Genomic DNA, 24,050 nt, shown 5'->3' on the forward strand with positions numbered 1-24,050 from the left:
TAAAATATCGGGACCTAAACGATCCATTAAGATCACCGACACTTCACGTGCACCTCCGCCAATGTAATCTATTGCATAACTTGCACTTATTGCAAAAAGATATACATCGGCGAAACAGGCAGAAGACTAGGTGACCGATTCCGAGAACACCTTCACGATGTGGAAAGGAATGACAGGGACACATCGAAACCACTCGCTAGACATTTTAATTTACCTAATCATTTTAAGCAACAGATGGCAATCTGCGGTCTTTCCTTACACTTAGGTAGCACGGAAAGCCGTAAAACTCTTGAACAAAAGCTCATCTTTCAAACCGGCAGTCTAAATCCCACAGGGATCAACGAACGCTTTTCATTCCACTAATTTATTCGTGTTTTTCTCGTTGCCCTGTTCTCACCAATAACGTAGCTCCATTTTCTGCCTTTAAAAGCACACACAACCCACAATTCCTCTATTCTCTCCGACGAAAGGCTAACGCTCGAAACGTCAGCTTTTGTAATCGTTACGGTGGCCAATTTACCGTTTCAACTTTTTTGATATATCCAAATTATTTCATTATTTTTCAGCCTGGTGTTTGGCCATGTCAATTATTCCACCACCAAATAATATATCAGTGTGTGAAGAAGTTTATCAGCTATCAGCAACCTCATCAAGTCAACTGTGAAAACATTCAACCTGCATCACATCGTTCGGCATATTCTTATCCATCCTTCACTGGTTCTGACAATGAGCAAAGTTTGCTATGAAACTTGTCTTCTCAGCCCTCCATTCTCTCTGTGATTCCAATGATAGGTCCTCTCCACATATCCTTGAACAGTAGAGAACACATTGTTACTTCCTTTCATCCATTTTTCAAAACAGTGTTTGAAAGGATTTTTACACGATCAAAACTGGCAGAAAATCCAAACCCCTGGAGGATCAGCTTGCTCTTAGAAATTGTTTACGAAGGATGGACATTAATACGAGAATCTGTGATGAAAAAGTTTTGGCGATTTAAAGATCCCGAGTATGGAACACTCTTTAATCTTTCGGACAACTACATACCCTTAGTTCTTTCTATTTACAGCATTTCTTTTAAACTTAATAATTAATTTTTTCAGAATATTTTAGAGCGATGATTTGAATGTGGATTATGTTCACCTGCCTTAAGAGTTGTCATTACAACAAAGCTCCACTTGTCTGGCTCACACTGGGGAAAGCATTTACCCCAACTTTATAAGCTTCTTCGTACCTTCATAACAATTTTTGATGAGTATCCTGTTTAAAATACCTACAGCATTCTACGTGCCCAAACAAAGCCCTCTGTTGTTATGTAATGATTATTGTTCTAGTTCAGCTCCTTGTAATGTCGCTTAGACTAGGTTTTCTTGTTTGTGTTTTATTTTGACGTGTTTGATATCAGATTTTATTACACGACTCGGGCAGTCATAGGGCCAATAACTAAAATCAGCCAATCAAAATGCTCTATTGCTGGTCAATATTCTCTCAGTATTGGACCGGGCACTGTCCCGAATGGTCCCGAATGATACCGCACTTGTGTCCCTTTGAACTTCAGTCGTATAATAAATCTCTTATTAACCAAGCTTGCTCGGGACCGCACTGGAAGAATATCAGCCCACGGTCTTTTTTGTACTGACCTCGCTGCGCTCGGTCCGTACTGTCAAGACCTCGGACCGATATTCTCCCAGTACGACCCTCGCGCTTGGTTAATAAGATATATAAATCGTATTGGAATCACAGTTATACCGGTCTGGTGTCAGATTTAGTACCTCGATGTCCTCCATGCGATAAACGCCTACAATAACACTGACTCAGAGTTAGATTCGCCCACTGAAACTAAAACTGCAAGAGAAATGTACATTTTTTAAAGACTGCAATCCTCAGTGGCTGTAAAGAAAAGGTAAAGACACTATTAATAGTAATATTTTTAAGTTGGGGCACCAGTAGGATTTATAGAAATTTGACTCCAAAGCTAATGCAAATTCAGAATAACATCAAAATTCTCCCGTTAAAAGGGGCCTTCTGCGGCCTTACGATTGTCTTAAAATACACGCACCAAGTTTATGACAACACAAATTCTAAGGTCTTCAGACTCACCTTAATTGCTTTGGCACTTGTGGGAACATCCGGAAATCAGCTGATGTTAATTTTTTTCCCGTTGATTGGCCAATTTCTTAGCTGTTTTTAGGCAGTTTGATCGTAAAAAATATTTTCAGGGGAAGTCGAAGGAAACCCCAGAAGTACCCAGAGCGTTAGCAATGTATGTAGGTACTTAACTTTCTTTCATCTCGTTCCATGATATCCCCTAGAAGAGTAGTAGATCACCCAGAGAAACCCGCCATCGCAAGCTCGAGAAATCAAAATGGCGCCAGGATTCTTTCATTCCAAAAGGTTAAACGCATGCGCAGACAGAATGCCCCATTGCTAATGATCCTGTGAAGTGATGAATAGTAAATAACTGTGTATATATGAAAATTATCTGTGCGAAATGCAGATTATGAAATGAACAGAATGTATGTGATTGATCTTCATTACTGTGTTTATTGCATTACCTCATTACTGCGATTCGCATTTCACACGTATGATTTTCATATATTCACAGCCATTTAGCTGTACATGGCTCATATAAAAAGTGGATTTTTAAGCAGATTATAGTGATTTACATTTTTTGCACATAGTTTCTGGCCATTTTCATCACAGCCTTGTCGCCTATTGGAATAGGCATGCAGTTGCAAGTAACTACTTTAGTACCAGTTTCCAAAGGTCTCCTATCAGGTAAGACCATGAAGAACCAGGTGACCAAGCGTGAATTGTGAATTAGTACCTAGCACTTGGAAAAAGCTTCTGATACAGTCAGCCGTAATGCATCATATTTTGACCAATCTTATCTCCCATAATTTAATGAAAGACAATCAACTACATACCGCCAAATAAGGAAGTCAACATGTGGACAGAGAAGTAAGGAAAAAAAGCAAAACTAAAATGAGTGTCTTTCTAATGATGTCTTTCTTAATGTAATGAAAAGAATGTGGTCTAAAAAACAGCCACAATAGCTCACCATTTGGTATCTTGGTCTGAAAAAAAGATGGAGAAAGGAAGAAAACAGTCACATGAAATATTATTTTTTTCAAAAAGTATCAACATCCTCTGGTTAATAACTTGATAAATTTATTATTATTATTATTATTATTATTATCACTATTAATACATATATGACTCTTAAAGATGTGAAACTTCAAGATAAAAGATATTGTAAAAGGTTGGAGTTGTTAGAAGTTTGTATTAAGGATTGTTGAGAGAAAAACTATGGTACATGTAAAGTAACACGATGCTGAGTGTAGATTTGCCATTAGAGCACAAAATTATGTTATTAGTTGGTTGAGAGTAAAACAGTCACCATAATTGTTTTTTGGGGGGTTTGACTGTATTTTCAACAGAGAAAATTCAGTTAAGGTAGGTAGATATTGGGTCGCAAATGGAAGAATTTAAGGAAAAAATAGGTGCATAACAAGATCAGAACATAAGCAATATTTTAATGAATTATATGTTGAGTAGTACTCTCTATAAGGCTTGGGATATTATTTCATCCTTACCAAAGCTAACGGGGCACGACATTTTTTTGCTCTTTTGTGGGAACTGTGGCATTGTTAGAGTCAAATTCCCGATTCTCTAACATTCAAGTTGATTTCGTGTTTATTCTATTTTCACTTTTTAAAAAACTTTACAGTATGAAAGGCTAAGGCAGATCTATTGGGATGTTTGTTCAGCAGCTTTACATGCGGCAGTTACTCAGCTGTCCATGTCACACCTTACTAATGGATCGTGTTAAGCTACGTAAAATGGATCTTGCGTACAAAATATGATCCTTAACTTCGACATGGTGAATCTTTCAAAAATTGCTTCCTTCCTAAAATCTAATATATTCCCAAGATATTAACAAAAGAGGAACAAGACAGACAATATAAATTTGCAAAGATCCCACTGACATAATTAGAATTACACTTACAATGCCGGACCTGCAAAGAAACAATCTTTGAAGAGGGTCTGGATGGAGTTAACTGACAACTGACAAATGGCTAAAATTTTAACTGACAACTGAGAAATCACTATGGTGGGCTTTTACTGACAGCTGACAAAAGACTGGATCGCCCTAAATATTCTAAAAACTATATATAAAATAAGGATAGTTGATTTATTTTGTCGAATAAAAGAACGTTTTTCATTACATATCAGTGGGAGTACGCCAGAGTGTAATATTTTGTTAATAATTACCGCATGGACCAATCCACATCAAGGTCATATGTCACATATCGGTTATGTGATCTTTGATACTCAACTCGATCGTCAAATCTGCGATGGCCGTCAATGCTGGTATTTTAAAGGCTGTTGTAAGCTTTTATCAAATTAATTCGGAAACGGCATTTTAGCGTCTGGGAATGTGACACATGTCAAATTTGTTGAGGACCGTATTGTTGAAGTGGGAGTTGCTGAGGTGCGAAGATATGCAGACGAATATGACACGGACTCAGAAAATGATTTTTCTGACTGAGAGGATAAAGATACTACCCTAATTACGGTTTCTAGATCCGGTCGGCCAGTTCGCGCCCATTTTCGCTTGGATTTCTAAGGTACTCTTACATTAGATATCTCTAAAAACCTAACTCACAGAAAAGTAGACAAAAGAATATTCCTTTCCGATCATTTCATCGGAGCCAAGCGCAATCGACGTATTGTAAAACAAAACATTAAACCAATATCAGTTGGAAGGAAGATAGTTTTCTTGCGATCTGGAATGTTTCAGTGTTGCACACGGGCATGGCAAACAGAAGTCTGTGTAAAGAAGAGTTGTAGCTTACTTAAACACCCTTCAAACAAAGACTGAGAGTCACTTGGAAGATCTTGGAATCATTTCATTCCAGAATAGAGAAAAAGGAGTTCTTATTTTATCACTTTTTGACTTCATTCTTGAGTTCACGCTGCATATATGCCTTTTTAGTCAATAATAGGGTCGGAAAGTAATAATTAACTTGCCAAGTTAATTATTAAAAGTCATTTAACTGACAAATGGCCTAAAATCTAACAAAGAACTGATAAATGGCCAAAATTTTAACTGACAACTGACATTTGTACCCCCCCCCCCCCATCTAGACCCTCCTTGAAGAATTTCACTTAACAATCAGATGAACAGAAAATTGAAGAAGAAAGGGCGCACCTAAGGTACCGCCTCTAAACGAGCGACACACTCTTCGAATAGGTTACCTGATTATAAATTTAGCGTAGAGGATGAAAACTACGAATTGGTAACACATAGAGTCGTTTTGAATGAAGGACACGTCAAACGTGCTAAAATTAAGATAAAATGAGTTCCTTTCTGATCGTGAATTCGACATAGGATTAACCCAAAGCGAGACTCCTGAATGATCGGAAAAGTAAGAAGGGTAATTCATCAGTGGAAATCAACTTTTACTGGAACAAATTATTTTATCCATTATATCAAGTGAATTTGAAATGTTATATCAGTAAGTCGGATTGGCATATAACTTACCGAGTTGTCTAATTAGCATAGGTGATCACATGATTTCAAGTGTAAGTTGGCGTAAATAATTACGAGTTAAGGTAAATAATTACATCAATCTTTTTAAAGACGAATTGTATGAGCCCGAAGGGTGCGTGCAATTTGTAGTCTTTGAAATCTTTGCGAGTGCATATTTACACAAAACCTCAAGATAAAATAATGTTGTAAATAGTTTAAAGGAAGAAAGCATACAAAGTTTTGACAGCAGGTGCGCCCTCATATCACGACGTTTTACACTGGTTTTAAGCCAATCAGAATCGTGTAATATTTTCATGTATACCATCACCGCAGAAACTGAACATCTGTTTTCTCGTCGAATACTCCCTTTGCTCGTTCCGCGAAATGCCGCTGTACATGCACTGCAGGCGCAAATGTAAACCTGAAATCGAGGCCATCCCTGTATAACACTTGAAATAAACAGCGCGAAAGTTTCGTTTTAGATTTGTTGTTGGCTCTATAAGCACTATGAACGAACCAAAGCTCTATAGAAAACATAGAAGTCGAGGGAAGCAGTGTTCAGTTGTAGCTTGTAACAATTTTTAATATCTAAGCGACGGAACACCATCGAAAATTCACTTCTTTAAGTTTCCAACCAAGCCATCGCTTCGAAATCGATGGTGCAATTTAATCAAGCGACAGTACGGCAGAGACGGCTTTTACGTGAAACCCTCAACGGTCGTATGCGGCCATCATTTTAAAGAAAATTACCTATGCAAACCTCCGGAAGGAACGCGGTACAGGCTACGACCAGGTATGTTTTACATTTTTGATTTAAAATGCATAACATATAAGCTTAAGCTCATATTTTTTTAAAAGAAATCCACAAGGAAGTTTTCAACAGATGTACACACACTTTGTTACAAAATCATACATAAAAAATAACTGACCCTGCTGGACATGTGCAGGCTGCTTTTGACACAACTCCACTGCTGTTGAATACAACAATTAATTTGTATTTGTCTTGTTTCATCGAGGGCAAAGCTTCTGCTCTGACATATTGGTAACTTGTCGATCGTGGCTTCAATATTTCTTTTTATGACCTTCTTTGAAAAATTGATAAGCTTTAAGCTTCTTATATCCCGATGTTTGCAAAGATGAGTGGTCGTATTTCTTTGTTTTGAATACTAGACAGTCGTAGAGTTGTACGAGGTTGAACGACGGTAGATTTCGCAAGTCCTTGCTCCACTCACATCCCTGAGGAGCTTGATCTCTAGACAAAACTTCGTACGTTATTTCGTGGTCACTTTTGGTGTTCGAAATCAACGATATCGATGGCTGTTCTTGTTTTGAAACGTTGTCAGGCTCGACGGAGACCACTTTCCTTTGATAAATAGCTTGACATCTTAGGACAAGATCAGCCTTCTTGCCGCCACATGGCTGGTTTTCTACTTTCAATATTTCTCTCAAATATTTCACTGTAAGCTTCTGAAAGTCCTCTATCTTCTGAATTGTGTCCATCAGGCAACCTTCGCCACATTTTTCGACTTAAATATTTACTACAAAGAGCTCTTATAAGTTAAAAAATCAAGATTTTTACACGCTCACACTTGGTTTGTTTGTATACTACAATGATACGATACAGGGTTAGCCTCGTTTTCACGCTTGACAGTATCTGCAAACATTCGAACAGCGGCTATCAGCACAGAACGCGAAACTGGAGTATTCAGGATAGATTGAAAATGGAGTTACGTTATTGGTGGGAACATGGCAACGAGAAAAACACGAATAAATTAGTGGAATGAAAAACTTCGAGAACACCTTCGCGACGTGGAAAAGAATGACAAGGACACATCGAAACCAGCCGCTAGACACTTTAGTTTACCTAATCATTCTAAGCAACATATGGCAATCTGCGGTCTTTCCTTACATTTAGGTAGCACGGAAAGCCTAAAACTCTTGAACAAAAGCTCATCTTTCAAACCGGCAGTCAAAATCCCACAGCGATCAACGAACGTTTTTCATTCCTCTAATTCATTCCTGTTTTTCTCGTTGGCCTGTTCCCACCACTAACGTAGCTCCATTTTCTGCCTTTAAAAGCACACACAACCCACAATTCCTCTATTCGCTCCAACGAAGGGCTAACGCTCGAAACGTCAGCTTTTGTAATCGTTACGGTGGCCAATTTACCATTTCAACGTTGTTGATATATCCCAAATTGTTTTGTTACCCCCACCGACGCAGCCTCAAACAGTTTCTTTAGAAACTATCAGCCTGAATTCAGGATAGGACAATATTTCCTTATGGAAGTATTATGCAAAGTCAAATCGACCATTTTCTTAAAGTGAGAGAATATAACATTCACTCTAATTGAGGGGATATGCGGTATTGCGATATCGGATAATTTTTCTTGTGTTTTTCGGTAATTTTAATCTGAAATTGCAGTACTGCGGTGTTCTCCGACCCTTCTAGGTGAGGTTTTTAGCATTTTGGATGGAATCAAAAACTATCCACCAAGCCCTCCCCCGATTTCCTAACCTTTTCAGTTTCCGATTCTTTTGAGAACAGGATGAAATCGAAAATTGGCTGAATGAACGTTTATTTTAAAACAAATTCTTAATTTGTATTTCCTTGTTATTTCTCTAAAACGTAACACACAGAGAAGTGGTCTCGGCATCACATCAAGTTTTGACCTGGCATTGCAAAATTGCGGTATTTGGCTATAATTTTTTATGGGATATTGCGGAAGTTACCGATTTTTCTTGCGGGAACCCCCTCTATGTCCCCCTCCTAATTGTAAAGCGAGGTCGTTTGGAAATATATGATCAACGAGCTTTTATATCGTTGCAGAATGGCTTATGATAATAAATCATTTATTTTCCCAACGCCAAGATCATGGACTTCTTCAAATGATTCTGGATATGAAAACCTTTTACTCTAGTTAATTTTATCTTTTAACAATTCTTGGTGTAAAATAGTTTATAATGTCCCGAGATATATAACACTGCTTCACGACCATTACGTCACTACCTCGGCTGCTTGGTAAATTTACTTCACTTGCTTGCTTGGCCTAATTAACTTGCTTACTATACTTTACTTGCATGATGTACTAATTACTTCCTTAATGTACTAATCACTTGCTCAATTTACTTTACTTGTTGGATGTTCTAAACTTGCTTGGCATTGTTACTGGGACGTCATAGTCTTTATCAAATTAAAGTAAATGTAACTTTTTATTACTGAAAGAGTAGTCGAGTTAGTGAACGCTGTGTTTTGGACTTTCCTATGAGAACTAGAGCCGCGAACGTTGGTATGCAAACTAATTCCATTTTGTTTGTTTTTTCAATATTCTGTTTCATTAACAAGTACATGCTGATGTTTCACTTCATATGGAACAGAAGTGATTGAAGAAAGTGAGTGCGACAACCAGCGTTTAAATGCGTTTGTCCGAAACATTAACAAGCAGAATTTATTTGCTTGATGTACTTTATTTGTTAGTCGTATTTTACTTGCTTAGCTTTGCTTGTCGTAGCTTACTGTACTTTCTTGACATACTTTATTTACTCTACTTGCTTCATTAACTTTCGTTGCTTGATGTACAAATCACTTGCTTTGAGTACTTTCCTTGATTGATGTACTAATAACTTTCTAGCTTGGTGTACTGAAAGTAAAGTACACTAAAGAAGTTAAGCACATCAAGGAAGTTAAGCACCCCAAGCAAGTAAAGTAAACAAACCAAGTAAAGTAATAAACTGTTTCAAGCTGGTAAAGTAAAGTACGTCAAGCAAGTAAAGCACATCCAGGAAGTTAAGCACATCAAGCGAGTATAGTAAACGAAGCAAGTAAAGCAATAAACTGTTTCAAGCAAGTTAAGTAGAGTGTGCAAGCAATTACAGTATACTAAGCAAGTAAAGTACGCCAAGCAAGAAAAGTACCTCGAGCAAGAATATAGTACATCAAGGAAGTGAAGTATATGAAGCAACGTATGATGCACGATCCTCGCAATAGATAGCGCTATTTATGCAATAGCGAAAATCAGACCTGAAATTGCATAAATAGCGCTATCTACTTCGAGGATCGTGCATCATACGTATCTAATAGCGCAGTTCAAAATATATGAACTTCATATATTCCTTGCATCTCATTTATCACTTTCACGGGTTTATTACGAATCAACTTAACGGCCTGCTCCCAGTTGGCTTGTTAGCTCAAGCGGTAGAGCGCTGCACTAGTATCGCAGAGGTCAGTGGTTCGAGTCCCATACAGGCCTGATTTTTTTAAGGTCTGAATTTCGCTATTGCATAAATAGCGCTATCTACTGCGAGGATCGTGCAACATACGTATCTAATACCGCAGTTCAAAATATATGAACTTCATATATTCCTTGTATCTCATTTATCACTTTCACGGGTTTATTACGAATCAACTTAACGGCCTGCTCCCAGTTGGCTTGTTAGCTCAATCGGTAGGGCGCTGCACTAGTATCGCAGAGGTCAGTGGTTCGAGTCCCGTACAGGCCTGATTTTTTTCAGGTCTGATTTTCGCTATTGCATAAATAGCGCTATCTACTGCGAGGATAGTGCATCATACGTATCTAATACCGCAGTTCAAAATATATGAACTTCATATATTCCTTGTATGTTATATGAAGCAAATTAGTAAAATGAACTGATAAAGTACAACAAGCAAGTAAGGGTTCAAGTATACTGGGCAAGTAAAGTACATAGTAAAGTAATGGGTGTAAACTAGGGTCTGAAATAGTACGGGAAATTATAACTGGTTTTAAATGAATAACAGATCAGTCGAAGCAACACTGGTGCCGAAGCGTTACTTTTATCCCAGTTAATTATTAGTGTTAGTTCCTTGTTTAGCGTATTGAATATCTAAAACTCGTGAGCAGCGTTTGTGCGAAAAGTGTGCGATTGTTGGTTAGTGAGGTCTATTGAATCTGCGAGGTTGTTCTTCGTTATTCTCAAGCTTTTCCTTTAGCATTTTTGTCCAGGCACAAAGTAGATAATCGTTAAGAACTTATTTTTACCCCTCTTTGTTTCTATTTGTTCACCGCTTCGACTGTTGGTCGGTCGTTTATATTAGTTATTATGCAATTATTGTTCAACCTTTGTCGTTCCGCTCAGTTTATGTTTTGTTCGTATTTATAATAGTTTGACGATATTGAACACCATATTGTGACCTCAATAAATCGTTTTGGAATCTTAAACACGAATGCGAATTCTTTTGTACGCCTATATCCGTTTCGGCGATATCTCATATTGGTAGATGATGATTTAGATATTCTAACACTCGTGTTACTTTGATCTTCTATTCGGTGGTAACTCTCATAAAATAACTTAACAGTTCGGGGTCAAGCTCTAATCTGAGTGGAAGTGTTGGTCGTTTTTTGGTCCATCGTCATCATTTCTTGTATAACAAGCGAAAACGTGAAACAGATCCCGCATAGTACGTATGTACCTACGAGATATTTACTCTATACAAAATAATTTTTTATATTAAATTTATTACTCGTGTACTCAAGGTCGAACGAAATGAAAGAAGATTGACATAAAGAAATTACAGAAAATCTATTAAAAGAATTAAAATCATACTAAGAAAGATGACTACAGAGAAAATAGTATTTGAAGATTGTTACATAAAATAGATAGCGAATTTCGAGAAGAAAGGGCATACCCATAGAACAAGTTATCTAATTACAGAATCAGTGTGTAAAACGGAAAGTATACGTTGTTTTCCCTTAAAGTCACCTTAGCGAAAGAGGTGTTTGAAGTGCTCAGTCATTAAAATTTAAGAATTAAGATAACAGTTATCCACAAAGTAAAATCGCCAAAGAAATGGGAAATGATCAGCTAGCTTAATTCTTATTTTATCTGAATGTCTCATAATGGGCTTATTATCAAGCTAAATACATGAATAAAAAATTCCCACCTACTTGCAAAAAAACGGAGTGAAAGTCTCTGATGCTCAAGACAAGGCAGAACTATTTAATAACTACTTTAACTCAGTTTTCAAGAGAGATAATTGTGTTCCCCTCCATGAGGACTATTTTTTTAGTGACTTTGATGATGGTAAGCAGTCTCTAAGTAACATTACACTCTCACCATCTATGGTTAAGGAATTTCTGGATCAGGTAGACACTTCCAAATCTTGTGGGCCAGATGAAATAACATCACGTCTGTTGAAGGAATGTTCAAATTCTTTGTCTATTCCCCTCTGCAACTTGTTCAATAAACAACTGGACAGCGGTTGTTTCCCAAAAGCATGGAAAGTTGCAAATTTGGTTCCAGTATTCAAGTCTGACGATAGAAAGGTGGTTGAGAACTATAGAGGAATATCATTGCTTTGCATCATATCGAAAATCCTTGAAAAATGTGTGTTCTCACATGGTTTTCCCTTCTTCCAACCACAAATTTACCATCTGCAAGACGGCTTTGTAAGTGGGCGCTCTACTAGTCTCCTCCGCTCTACTCATGCTTTTGCCAAAGTACTTGATGAAAGAAAGCAGTTTGACACGGTATTCTTGGATTATAGTAAGGCATTTGACTCTGTTTCATTTAACTGTTCGCTGAAAGAGCTGTTTGATGTGGAAATAAGAGGTAAATTGCTTACCTGGTTTAGATCATATTTAACATGCAGACATCACAGAACAGTCATTGATGGTAGTGAATCGTCCTTGTTACCAATATCATCAGTAGTGCCTCACGGGTCCATTTTAGGACCATTATTGTTTATAATTTATATCAATACGGTCCCTAAAGCTATTCACTCAGCCACTACTGTACAACTGTATGCTGATGATATGAAATGCTTCACAATCATTGATGACAACAATGATGTTCAACAACTACAAAGTGATCTGTCAAGTTGAAATGATTGGTCAGCTGATCACTTCATGGAGTTTAACTCAAGGAAATGCAAACGTCTTGTAACTACAAGGAAAAAGAATATTGTGGATTCAACCTATACACTTAATGGCTCACAGATTTTGTTAGTTACAACTGAGAAAGACCTTGGCGTACATGTTTCCACCAAGTTGTCTTGGAATTATCACATTGACGTTATTATCAGTAAAGCCAACAAGATGCTGGGCATGAACATGTACCAATGAGTGTGATTTGAAAACACTATTAATTTTATACAAATCACTTGTTCGATCACAGTCGGAGTACGCGTCACAGGTCTGATCACCTTACACTAAAGAAAAGATCACTTCAAGTGAGCGTGTACAAAGACGTGCAACAAAATTTATCCTGAAAACTGACTTAAGTTATCCTGAGAGACTTGTTAAACTGAAACTTTTACCTTTAGAATATAGAAGAGAGCTATTGGATCTTTGCTTTTTCTTGAAATGCCTTAAAGGTTATATTGATTTTAATGTTTTGTCATATGTAAATTTTTAAGACGCCCAAATATAACAGAAATAGTGAAGGTACACTAGGGAAAGGCCTTTTTAGAACTGATGTTTTTAAGTTTTTTTTTTCAATCGTATTGTAGACCAGTGGAATTGCCTTCTACTACATATTAGAATGATTGAAACTTTTTCATGATTTAAGAACAGTATTAATAAATTTTATTAAAACAAATTTAATGCAAATAAGAATAGATTTTTATAATTGATTAATAATTATTGTCATGTTAAATGTTAATTATACTATTTGAGCTACTATGCAATAATTTATATAATACGTGACACTTTTTTACTTTTCATTATTTTTATAAGGAATCTTCGAATTCTGTATAAACTGACCTAATTATTCAGATCTTGTGAATTTTTTTTCTTTTTTTATTAGTTGTTAATTTATCTTCAATTTGTATATTATGTTAGGATCTGTATAGTTAAAGTTGAGTAAATAAAATAATATATTATTTTCATCCATTTCCAACACTTAAATAAGTTAAAAGAAACACACATATAAGAGAGGCTCTTGCTGCTAGATGCCCATTTTTGTGTTTTGACAATATCTCTGGCATCTACACTTGTGCCATAGGTGGGCCAAGCTCGCAAGATACGAATATGCTTTCTTTGCGCAATAGATTTGTATAAGAATAAACGATGGCGCTGTCAATCTAAAAAAAATTTTGAACTAGTTTCGAATAAAATGAAACTTACCTTGCTAAAGGATATTTTCCTTTATATCGAGTAAATTTTCTGGGCTGATTTTGGGCCGTTCAGCTCGGTTGTAGTTCAGCTGCTTTGCAAACGTTATTTTCGAAATTTTGCCTTTGCTTAAAGAAAGTTGAAACTTGTGTTGTACCCCGACTCGGATTGTTCTTACGTGTCTCAAAGAACAATTTTGAGAGAGTAAGCATTTGACTCTCCTTTCTTCTCGATATCAAAAGCAGATAGAACAGACTTACTAAATCCTTGACTTAATCTTCAATCAGATTGAAAAGAGAAGTGTTCCAACACGCCGGGCCGGAAGAACCCTGGAAACTGTCGAATTCTCGCATCATGTAAGCGGGTGAACAAAACTGTCATCCTTCTCCGACACCAATTTGCGAATTGAAAACTTCAATAACAAACCGACTTAAAAATTTTGAACTTCTAAGACCAACGGCAAGAAGCCCTTTTCAGCGCTTCCACTTGCAGACGAATTTTGCTGTTATCACATGACAACATTATACACTAAAAGCAAATGATTTTCTGACTGGTCAAATTTCCTTAAAAAAAAATCCTAACTGAGGAGGAAATTGGCGTTTGTAGTGTTGCGGTGTTTAAGCCTTTCTTTAATGGGGTATCGCGGTGAAGGATCATGAAGAACAACTCGCATTGCGGTGTTGCGGCACTCTCAAACGTTACGGTGTACGATGTTTGTAATTTCAAACTGACGGTGTTCGATGAAATAAATTTCCGGTGTTGCAGTTTATTCTTTGACACTTTTAAAAATCCTGATTTTGATAACCCGTACTTAATTGTCGAACGAAATAAGCAATGCATTCGAGTTAATCTTTAATAAACGTTAGGTATTAGAAATCCCTATTTCTCCCTCCTAGTTAATCTTTAAACATATTGCTATCGTTATACGGGATTAGCTGTCGTTGTGCTAATACTGCCTTAAAGGCAGAAAAATCACAAACTAGGTTTGCACATTCGCGGTCATCCTCAACAATTTAATTTGGAAACGGTGATTCTCTCTGATTCTGTCGACTTACCAAAACTGGCAGTGTCGCAGTGGAAACGTTGCGATTTATACAAGAGACATCGTTAGCTTGTGTCTTGTTTTCCCATGCATTTCAGGTCTAAAAGGAATTCCTAGCATAATCCTTTGTAAATTATGCTCACATATGGTCATGGATAAGAGTATTATCGCATGACTTAAAATAAGTACACAAAACATACAAGCTTAAGAAGCATCTTGGTTAGCTTGATCCTCATGATATTGCGACACCCGATTAAAAGTTTATTTATTTTTAATACCTTTTTCAACAACAACGTTTTCTATGACTGATTCTTTCTCTCGTGGCAGTACTCATTTCACAGTAATTTGACTCATTAACCGTTGATTCAAGGGCGAACTGCATATAACTGTAGTACAAACAAGGAACGTTTCAATATATACGAGGAAAATTGTCAAATACTTGTGAATTCTTGGAAACATCGTGGTGAAAAGGGCGTGATGCAAAGCAACTGGGAAAGCTACTAGGTAAGCTAACGAATCTATACTTTAATTACAATTGTGAAATACAGCAACAACGGTGATGAGACAATGGAAGAGTTAATTCGAACTGAGTCAAAATGAATAAGGGACCTTAAGCAGTCAGGACGGCAACACTAAGGAAGACGTATGTGTGCACGATCCTTCGCAGTAAAGCACTATTTAAGCAATAGTGAAAATCAGACCTGAAAAAAAAAAAAAAAAAAATTCAGGCCTGTACGGGATTCGAACCACTGACCTCTGCGATACTAGTGCAGCGCTCTACCAATTGAGCTAACAAGGAAGATTATTTATATACATCGATTATTTATGGCTCATATGGATAAGAGAATATCTCGTATTCTGAGGGGATAATCCTGTTTAAATAAAGGTCTTCTATCAAGAAACGATTTTCTACTTTTAATTAGAATTTCGAAAATGCACGTGTTTACCGTCTTTCACGGCACCGCAAGTCAACCTTGGCATAACGTATCTAAGCAGCGTTGAGTTCCAAATGAAAATTAGAAAAATTTGCCCTCGCGATTTCGATTCGCAGACGACGCAGATTTTGGTGATTTCACGTTGTTGTTTCTCAGAGGACGGCTAAGAAATGTACAAAGTTTTAAAACGCACATACTGTTCTTCACATTACATCTTTTGTCTTACCACGTTTTCATTGCCATCGCCATCGTGGTTTGCTTAAGTTCCCTGATGATATATGAAGTCTTGAAGTATTTCAACGTATTTTATTTCATCTAGAGTCCATCTAAACGTCGAGTAGACGTTTTTTCCATGGTTTCCAATACTTTTTCGGTAGTAGTGTTCGCACACTCTTAATTGTTGGCTCGATTTTGGTTTGGGGATGATGTTTTAGTCATTGTATAATGTCGGCATAGTGAATAAAATTATCGAGTATTTTATTTCTCTTCCGAATCTCTGGAAGGCTTGTAAACTTTGCAATAAGATTGTGGAATTTATACTTCTTCTGAAAACAAATCTCGGTTCATCGTGGCAGAGACCTCGGCGAATTTAAGGGAGTGTCGTGGTCGAAATCGCGTGTTTCGAGGTGTTTGCTAAGGAAACAAGGAAGGATAACGAAACCTTCCTTGGATTAAAATTGTGAGATACAGCGACATTATATCCTTTGGTAAGTTATGGAACAACTTTTTACTTTAGACTGAATTACAAGTAAAAATTTGAGGAGAAACCTTAAAATAATTGAAGGCATTTAAGTTTTTTTATTTAAACATGGGCTGAAATTTCTATGGTATCCTTGGTTTCACTTGACGTCATCAAAATTTAAAAAAAAAAAGAATTATCAATCCTTATGAGATTTTAGTTTCGTTATTGCTACAGTTGAAGACTTGACTTTTTAAAAGTTTTCAGTTTGATTAGGTTGGGTTAAACCCGAAAAAATGCCCATTTTTTAACCATTTTGCATGGCTAGGATTTAATTGAAAACTTAGGCAAACTATATATCCCTGGAAAGCTTAGGACTTAAAGATCATGAAAAAAAATATTTCACACTTCATATGTGAATTGTAATGGTATACCACTCATTTAATTGTGCCACCTTGCTGGGTTCTACCAAGGCTTACTTAAGAAAAGATTATGGAATTAATAAAAAGAAAACGTTTTTAGTGTCAATTCAAAGAATACATGTTATTACTTATGGTCATAAGCAGATGGATTTCTGGTATGTTGAGAACATTTCAAATGGTGATCGATTAGATTTGACATAGGAAATCGAAGTAGTGTTTGACTTCATAATAACTTTAAGTACATAAATCATGTGGAAAATTGCTCAGCCTAGAACACAAAACTTATCAAGAGGAAGAAATGCTGAAAATTACAGATCATTCGGATAAATTGTTCTCAAGATATCTTTTCTTGAAGACAAAATTATTGCATAATGAGATAATAGCCTTTAAACTTACAAATAGCAATCACACTTAATTTTTTAAAATATGCCACCATTCTAGTGGCCTTGGTGTCATTATTTTGTCTCCAGGAGTATCATGCTAAAGGATTTTTTCCTTTATATCGAGTAAATTTTCTAGGCTGATTTTGGGCCGTTCAGCTCGGTTGACGTTCAGCTGCTTTGCAAACGTTACTTTCGAAATTTTGCCTTTGCTTAAAGAAAGTTGAAACTTGTGTTGTACTCCGACTCGGATTGTTCTTACGTGTCTCAAAGAACAATTTTGAGAGAGAAAGCTTTTGACTCTCCTTTCTTATCGATATCCAAAGCAGATAGAACAGACTTACTAAATCCTTGACTTAATCTTCAATCAGATTGAAAAGAGACGTGTTCCAACACACCGGGCCGGAAGAACCCTGGAAACTCTCGAATTCTCGTATCATCAGTGTAAGCGGGTTAACAAAGCTGTCATCCTTCTCCGACACCAGTTTGCGAATTGAAAGCTTCAATAACAAACAGACTTAGAAAGTTTGAACTTCTAAGACCAACGGCAAGAAGCCTTTTTAAGCGCTTCCACTTGCAGACAAATTTCGCTGTTATCACATAACAACATTGTACACTTAGCGGTAAAAGCAAATGATTTTCTGACTGGTCAAATCTCCTTACAAAACAATTTAAATCCTAACTGAGGAGGAGATTGGTGTTTGTAGTGTTGCGGTGTTTAAGCCTTTCTTTAATGCGGTATTGCGGTGAAGGATCATGAAGAACAACTCGCATTGCGGTGTTGCGGCATTCTCAAACGTTACGGTGTACGATGTTTCTAATTTCAAACTGACGGTGTTCGGTGAAATAAATTTCTGGTGTTGCAGTTTATTCTTTGACACTTTTAAAATCCTGATTTTGATAACCCATACTTAATTGTCGAACGAAATAAGCAATACATTCGAGTTAATTTTTAATAAACATTAGGTATTCAGAAATCGCTATGTCTCCCTCCTAGTTAATCTTTGAACATATTGCTATCGTTATATGGGATTAGCTGTCGTTGTGCTAATGCTGCGGTAAAGGCAGAAAAATCACACAATAGGTTTGCACATTCGCGGTCATCCGCAACAATATAATTTGGAAACGGTGATTCTCTCTGATTCTGTCGACTTACCAAAACTGGCGGTGTCGCAGTGGAAACGTTGCGATTTATACAAGAGACATCGTTAGCTTGTGTTTTGTTTTTCCATGCATTTCAGGTCTAAAAGGAATTCCTAGCATAACCCTTTGAAAATTATGCTCACATATGCTCATGGATAAGAGTATTATCGCATGACTTAAAATGAGTACACAAAACATACAAGCTAAAGAAGTATCTTGATTAGCTTGATCCTCATAATATTGCGACACCCGATTAAAAGTTTGTTTATTTTTAAAACCTTTTTCAACAACAACGTTTTCTATGAGTGATTCTTTCTCTGGTTGCAGTACTCATTTCACAATAATTTGACTCATAAACCGTTGATTCAAGGGCGAACTGCATATAACTGTAGTACAAACAAGGAACGTTTCAATAGATACGATGAAAATTGTCAAATACTTGTGAATTCTTGGAAACATCGTGGTGAAAAGGGCGTGATGCAAAGCAACTGGGAAAGCTACTAGGTAAGCTAACGAATCTATACTTTAATTACAATTGTGAAATACAGCGACAACGGTGATGAGACAATGGAAGAGTTAATTCGAACTGAGTCAAAATGAGTAAGGGACCTTAAGCAGTCAGGACGGCAACACTAAGGAAGACGTATGTGTGCACGATCCTTCGCAGTAAAGCACTATTTAAGCAATAGTGAAAATCAGACCTGAAAAAAAAAAAAAAAAAAATTCAGGCCTGTACGGGATTCGAACCACTGACCTCTGCGATACTAGTGCAGCGCTCTACCAATTGAGCTAACAAGGAAGATTATTTATATACATCGATTATTTATGGCTCATATGGATAAGAGAATATCTCGTATTCTGAGGGGATAATCCTGTTTAAATAAAGGTCTTCTATCAAGAAACGATTTTCTACTTTTAATTAGAATTTCGAAAATGCACGTGTTTACCGTCTTTCACGGCACCGCAAGTCAACCTTGGCATAACGTATCTAAGCAGCGTTGAGTTCCAAATGAAAATTAGAAAAATTTGCCCTCGCGATTTCGATTCGCAGACGACGCAGATTTTGGTGATTTCACGTTGTTGTTTCTCAGAGGACGGCTAAGAAATGTACAAAGTTTTAAAACGCACATACTGTTCTTCACATTACATCTTTTGTCTTACCACGTTTTCATTGCCATCGCCATCGTGGTTTGCTTAAGTTCCCTGATGATATATGAAGTCTTGAAGTATTTCAACGTATTTTATTTCATCTAGAGTCCATCTAAACGTCGAGTAGACGTTTTTTCCATGGTTTCCAATACTTTTTCGGTAGTAGTGTTCGCACACTCTTAATTGTTGGCTCGATTTTGGTTTGGGGATGATGTTTTAGTCATTGTATAATGTCGGCATAGTGAATAAAATTATCGAGTATTTTATTTCTCTTCCGAATCTCTGGAAGGCTTGTAAACTTTGCAATAAGATTGTGGAATTTATACTTCTTCTGAAAACAAATCTCGGTTCATCGTGGCAGAGACCTCGGCGAATTTAAGGGAGTGTCGTGGTCGAAATCGCGTGTTTCGAGGTGTTTGCTAAGGAAACAAGGAAGGATAACGAAACCTTCCTTGGATTAAAATTGTGAGATACAGCGACATTATATCCTTTGGTAAGTTATGGAACAACTTTTTACTTTAGACTGAATTACAAGTAAAAATTTGAGGAGAAACCTTAAAATAATTGAAGGCATTTAAGTTTTTTTATTTAAACATGGGCTGAAATTTCTATGGTATCCTTGGTTTCACTTGACGTCATCAAAATTTAAAAAAAAAAAGAATTATCAATCCTTATGAGATTTTAGTTTCGTTATTGCTACAGTTGAAGACTTGACTTTTTAAAAGTTTTCAGTTTGATTAGGTTGGGTTAAACCCGAAAAAATGCCCATTTTTTAACCATTTTGCATGGCTAGGATTTAATTGAAAACTTAGGCAAACTATATATCCCTGGAAAGCTTAGGACTTAAAGATCATGAAAAAAAATATTTCACACTTCATATGTGAATTGTAATGGTATACCACTCATTTAATTGTGCCACCTTGCTGGGTTCTACCAAGGCTTACTTAAGAAAAGATTATGGAATTAATAAAAAGAAAACGTTTTTAGTGTCAATTCAAAGAATACATGTTATTACTTATGGTCATAAGCAGATGGATTTCTGGTATGTTGAGAACATTTCAAATGGTGATCGATTAGATTTGACATAGGAAATCGAAGTAGTGTTTGACTTCATAATAACTTTAAGTACATAAATCATGTGGAAAATTGCTCAGCCTAGAACACAAAACTTATCAAGAGGAAGAAATGCTGAAAATTACAGATCATTCGGATAAATTGTTCTCAAGATATCTTTTCTTGAAGACAAAATTATTGCATAATGAGATAATAGCCTTTAAACTTACAAATAGCAATCACACTTAATTTTTTAAAATATGCCACCATTCTAGTGGCCTTGGTGTCATTATTTTGTCTCCAGGAGTATCATGCTAAAGGATTTTTTCCTTTATATCGAGTAAATTTTCTAGGCTGATTTTGGGCCGTTCAGCTCGGTTGACGTTCAGCTGCTTTGCAAACGTTACTTTCGAAATTTTGCCTTTGCTTAAAGAAAGTTGAAACTTGTGTTGTACTCCGACTCGGATTGTTCTTACGTGTCTCAAAGGACAATTTTGAGAGAGAAAGCTTTTGACTCTCCTTTCTTATCGATATCCAAAGCAGATAGAACAGACTTACTAAATCCTTGACTTAATCTTCAATAAGATTGAAAAGAGACGTGTTCCAACACACCGGGCCGGGAGAACCCTGGAAACTCTCGAATTCTCGTATCATCAGTGTAAGCGGGTTAACAAAGCTGTCATCCTTCTCCGACACCAGTTTGCGAATTGAAAGCTTCAATAACAAACAGACTTAGAAAGTTTGAACTTCTAAGACCAACGGCAAGAAGCCTTTTTAAGCGCTTCCACTTGCAGACAAATTTCGCTGTTATCACATAACAACATTGTACACTTAGCGGTAAAAGCAAATGATTTTCTGACTGGTCAAATCTCCTTACAAAACAATTCAAATCCTAACTGAGGAGAAAATTGGCGTTTGTAGTGTTGCGGTGTTTAAGCCTTTCTTTAATGCGGTATTGCGGTGAAGAATCATGAAGAACAACTCGCATTGCGGTGTTGCGGCACTCTCAAACGTTACGGTGTACGATGTTTCTAATTTCAAACTGACGGTGTTCGGTGAAATAAATTTCCGGTGTTGCAGTTTATTCTTTGACACTTTTAAAATCCTGATTTTGATAACCCGTACTTAATTGTCGAACGAAATAAACAATACATTCGAGTTAATTTTTAATAAACATTAGGTATTCAGAAATCGCAATGTCTCCCTTCTAGTTAATCTTTGAACATATTGCTATCGTTATATGGGATTAGCTGTCGTTGTGCTAATGCTGCGTTAAAGGCAGAAAAATCACACAATAGGTTTGCACATTCGCGGTCATCCGCAACAATATAATTTGGAAGCGGTGATTCTCTCTGATTCTGTTGACTTACCAAAACTGGCGGTGTCGCAGTGGAAACGTTGCGATTTATACAGGAGACATCGTTAGCTTGTGTTTTGTTTTCCCTTGCATTTCCCTTGCATTTCAGGCCTAAAAGGAATTCCTAGCATAATCCTTTGTAAATTATGCTCACATATGCTCATGGATAAGAGTATTGTCGCATGACTTAAAATGAGTACACAAAACATACAAGCTAAAGAAGTATCTTGATTAGCTTGATCCTCATGATATTGCGACACCCGATTAAAAGTTTATTTATTTTTAAAACCTTTTTCAACAACAGCGTTTTCTATGACTGATTCTTTCTCTCGTTGCAGTACTCATTTCACAATAACTTGACTCATAAACCGTTGATTCAATCTGAGTCAAGCTTTACAATGTTGTATAGAGGGTCTGTAGAAAATGAACGTATAATCCCGTGTAAATTTGTTTGAAGGTTGGAACAGCGGAAACATCAGAAGGTTTAAGTAAGCAATGAAAATTTACAAGTTGACTTTTCTTCTACAATTGAGCTTCTGCTCCTAACATATTAGTTCTGTCTAACTTTTTCGAGAGTCCGAGAGTTTGGGGGGGCTCGAGGTTTAGACATTCAGGCACAGAAAACACTTAGATAACTTTAAATGATTGAGCATGCTCAGTCGGTTCCCTCTGTTTTTGCACTCTTAACCATGCTATCGAGATGTAATATTTAGCGCATGGGGCTTATGTCAATATGATTCAAATACATCAGGTGGGTGGAACCAGGTGATGCCATGCATCATCTGGAGCCTTATTTCGAAGACGTAGTGTTAATTAAACAAGACAAATTCCTTTTCTGCTTGATAGGGGGAATTGTTTCCATATGTGGGACTTTTCTTGCTTCAAACATGAAGAAGTATTCGTAACAGACAAACTCAGGCGGTACCGCAGGCAGACACACCGCCTGAGACAAGCTTTAACGTTTTGAAAGCGAAGTTTATTAAGCAACACATCGGTGAATTTTATTTTAAGGGCGAACTGTATATAACTGTAGTACAAACAAGGAATATTTCAAATGTTTTTTTGGTGAAAAATAGTCAAATACTTGTGAATTCTTGGAAAGATCGTGGTGAAAAGGGCGTGATGCAAAGCAATTGGGAAAGCTACCAGGTAAGCTAACGAATCTATACTTTAATTACAACTGTGAAATACAGCGACAACGGTGATGAGACAATGGAAGAGTTAATTCGAACTGAGTCAAAATGAGTAAGGGACCTTAAGCAGTCAGGACGGCAACACTAAGGAAGGCGTCGATTATTTATGGCTCCTATGGATAAGAGAATGCCTCGTATTCTGAAGGGATAATCCTGTTTAAATAAAGGTCTTCTATCAAAAAACGATTTTCTACTTTTAATTAGAATTTCGAAAATGCATGTGTTTACCGTCTTTCACGGCGCCGCAAGTAAACCTTGGCATAACGTACTTTAGCAGCGTTGAGTTCCAAATGGAAATTAGAAAAATTTGCCCTCGCGATTTCCATTCGCAGACGACGCACATTCTGGTGATTTCACGTTGTCGTTTCTCAGAGGACGGCTAAGAAATGTACAAAGTTTTAAAAAGCACATGCTGGCTATTCTTCTTCACAGTAGATCTCCTGTCTTACCACGTCTTCATTGCCGTCTCCCTCGTGGTTTGCTTAAGGTCCCTGATGATATATGAAGTCTTGAAGCATTTCAACGTATTTTATTTCATCTAGAGTCCATCTAAACGTCGAGTTGACGTTTTTTCCATGGTTTCCGATAGTTTTGCGGTAGTATTGTTCGCACACTCTTAATTGTTGGCTCGATTTTGGTTTGGGGATGATGTTGTAGTCATTGTGTAATGTCGGCATAGTGAATAAAATTATCGAGTATTAATTTTTTTTATTTCTCTTCCGAATCTCTGGAAGGCTTGTAAACTTTGCAATTAGATTGTGGATTTTCTACTTCTTCTGGAAACAAATCTCGGTTCATCGTGGCAGAGACCTCGCTGAATTTAAGGAAGTGTCGTGGTCGAAATCGCGTGTTTCGAGGTGTTTGCGAAGGAAACAAGGAAGGATAAGGAAGGCATGCTTGGATTACAATTGTGAGATACAGCGACATTATATTCTTTTGGTAAGTTACGGAACGACTTTTTAATTTAGACTGAATCACAAGTAAAAATTTGAGGAGAAACCTTAAAATAATTTAATGCATAATAATTTTTTTATCTAAACATGGGCTGAAATTGCTATGGTATCCTTGGTTTCAC

General features: G+C 36.8%; 1 long non-coding RNA gene across 1 annotated transcript in view; it reads right to left on the reverse strand.

The window, feature by feature from the left end:
• Positions 1-10,450, reverse strand: part of LOC148716280 (uncharacterized) — a 279,731-nt gene extending 269,281 nt beyond the window's left edge. Inside the window, exon 1 of the long non-coding RNA XR_015995082.1 lies at positions 9,849-10,450. This is a non-coding gene — a long non-coding RNA (uncharacterized LOC148716280). The remainder of the gene's footprint in view (positions 1-9,848) is intronic.
• Positions 10,451-24,050: the final 13,600 nt, after the last annotated feature.

The sequence above is a fragment of the Stylophora pistillata genome, chromosome 14 (assembly GCF_964205215.1).
Source record: "Stylophora pistillata chromosome 14, jaStyPist1.2, whole genome shotgun sequence".
In the NCBI taxonomy this organism is placed as follows: Eukaryota; Metazoa; Cnidaria; class Anthozoa; order Scleractinia; family Pocilloporidae; genus Stylophora; species Stylophora pistillata.